The following is a 3,030-nucleotide window of genomic DNA, read 5'->3' as shown; positions in this document are numbered from 1 at the left end:
ATGCAAAAGAAGAAAAGATGGAAGTGCTGCTGAAGCAATTGCAGGATCTACATCTAAACATGATTAAAAGTCAAGACAAGCCAATCATCAAGAATGAAAGGATAAATTTATGGTGTGTCTACTGTAAAGGACATGGACACTACCAGACTGAATGCCCTACTCCTGAGAATGTGCCAATACCACCCAAGCCACCAAAGTATTGTAGCAACTGCAATATGACTAATCACGACACAAATCAATGTCAATGAAAGGCTTACAATCCACCTGCTCCCACCACTAATTCAGACCCCTCCTATACCTATGCAAATGGTTGCCTATCGACCACCATCACAAGAATATCAAACCTTTATGATGGCACCAATGGGAAATACCAGCTCAACAATTAACTCAAATCAACCTCAAGTGATGGCAGTGATGCCCCAATCTACTCCTCAACTTGCACACAACAACAACAATAATTACTATCGACCACCTTACAGAATTGTAACCTGCTATCAATGTGGGGAAGTGGGTCATATATCCACCAATTCTCCAAATCCTAGAAAGCAAACTGGGTATGTGCCTATGTGCAGTACATGTAAAGAGTAGGGCCATGTTAGTGAAGATTGTCCCCGAAGGATGATGCCACCCATTCGTGATTTGGGGTCAAATGTGGCATCATCATCGAAACAAGTCAACCTGATTGAAACTGAAATGATTGGCTCGGCTTGCTCTTACCCAATGGTTGGTGTAGTCACCCGATCTAAAGGTCTAAGTGGTGGACTAACAATGCAACAATCTGACACTGAATCATCAGGTGATCTCAGTGATTCTAGTGATGGCTCCGAACCAACTATGGTGATTGATAGTTACTCCTGTGCTAGCATCATCGAAGAAGGGTCTCAAAAAGTGACTTTTCAAGAGGTTCATCCCAATGCTCTTAGAGGCATTGACGAGACTTTACAAGAAAAAGTAGCATCAAAAGTGGAAAATTTACACAAAGATGCAGGCAAACCTAAAAGGCAGAGAAGGAGACATAAAAGAATATCCAAATTGGTCAAACAAATGGAAGCATATGATCTGCTGGGTGATCTAGGCAATGTAAAGCCCAATATTACTGATTAGCTCATGCTATCACTTGAATGTAGGAGGGTATTATCTTCCGCTCTAGTGGCCCACAAACAAATCGAACAGCAATCAATTGCAACTATGACGACGCAAGCCGTGGACATGAGTGCACCTATGGTTGAAGTGGAAATTAATGACTATTTCATTTGAGAGGTGTTGATTGACGGAGGGTCTGGTGTTGATATCATGACTTATGACACTATGCAAAAGTTAGGATTGGCTCACCTAGAACCAATTCCTTTCATCATTAGGCTTGCGGATCAACGATGGATTAAGCCGGTGGGTATCTTGCAAGGAGTTAAAACACTGATGATCGGCTTGACCTTTTCAATAGATTATGTTGTCTTGCGTACTTTGGCAGCTACTAATGCGTACCCATTGTTGCTAGGTAGACCTTGGCTATTTTAAGCTGAGGCGGTGCATAATTGGTGCAAAGGGACCTTGACTATCTCGGATGGTGCCATTCAAGTCAAACTAGCAGTTCACAACTTATCTTACAGTCAAAACTACCCAGACACTTATTCAAAAATCACAAGTACTCAAGATGATACCTCTAGAGAGAGAGAATCTAAAAGTATGGGTGTCAATGTTATCAACAAGAATGCAAGGTTCAACCCTAATGCACCAGCAACTAGCCAACTAACCAAGCAAGAAAAGATGGTGATGAAGAAGGAAACCAAGGGACAACTCAGTCGAAAGGATGTACAATCATCCCCAACCACGAAGAATTATACCTAGGAACAAAAGGGCAAGGCTATCGATCAAGGTTTCGGAGTGAAATCTCAGAAGCCATCCAAGAGTAGTTCAGATCATGTAGTGTTGCAGATTGATGCAGATGATCAAGGTGTCTTATGAGTGGATTGTAGTGATGGTGAAGCCTCTGATCAAGGGATTCTGGATTGGTTAGGTGTCTTTCCTGATGTGGGAGTTAATATGATGGCTTTGGAATACCTCACGGAAGGAGATAACGATGGAGTCTCCGATATATCCAACTCCTCGAAGGAGGATCTAACATTGGAAGCAAAGGAATTCTCTATGATACAACTGAGCAATCATGCAACATTTCAATCTTATGTGGAAAAAGTGGTGAGGTTGTTGCAAGTGGTTAGTGGTGATATTTCACAAGAGCGACAGATAAGGTACAAAATTTTGGACTTGTGCCAAGACCAACCTGCAACTGCAAAATTGGCAGATATGTTTGCATTGGAGCATGAGATGTTGATTGATCTACGTCGAATCAATAATAGAATTAGACATGTTCCACCTTTAGTACCCTTTTCACCTACCAATCTGTACGACTCTTGGTCGACTCATACCAAGGACTACCACAATTCACCTTTACATCCAAGGTTGGGCAATATACTGGAAAGATTTATGTGCACAGAATTGCAAGAAGGCCAACCATTAGGTACTTATGTTGTGCAAGTTAGAGCTTTGGCACGAAGCCTTGATCCACGAACCTCTCAGCCATTTTTGAACAAATGGTTTCTGGAAGGGCTAAGAGATGAGTCAATCATTTGTTATGTGATACAGCAACAACCGGTGACATTGGACATGGCAATTCTGTTTGTCATCAATCATCGTATTAGACAATTGTGTCATGATATAAATGAAATTGTGACTCGATTGCCAATTATTCCTACCAAGGATAAGAGAAGAAACCATCCGCACCAAATGGATTTTAGGAGTTTTACTTTAGAGGAACTTGGAGAGCAACCCACTGTTCGAGTGGTAAATTCATTGTGTCCTCTTGGTAAGAGTCTTATACCAAACCGCAATGATGCTACCATGATCAAAATGGTGACATGTGATTCACCTAAAAAATTTTCTCCTTTCAAAAAGCTTAATTGAAATCAAGTAGACAGGAATGGATACCAAAGAGGTGCTATAACTGTGGAAACATGGGACACACTAGAAGGTATT

The sequence above is a fragment of the Cibotium barometz genome, chromosome 29 (genome assembly GCF_041138505.1).
Source record: "Cibotium barometz isolate CiBa-2024 chromosome 29, ASM4113850v1, whole genome shotgun sequence".
Taxonomy (NCBI): Eukaryota; Viridiplantae; Streptophyta; class Polypodiopsida; order Cyatheales; family Cibotiaceae; genus Cibotium; species Cibotium barometz.
Note: the sequence above shows the minus strand (reverse complement) of the source record.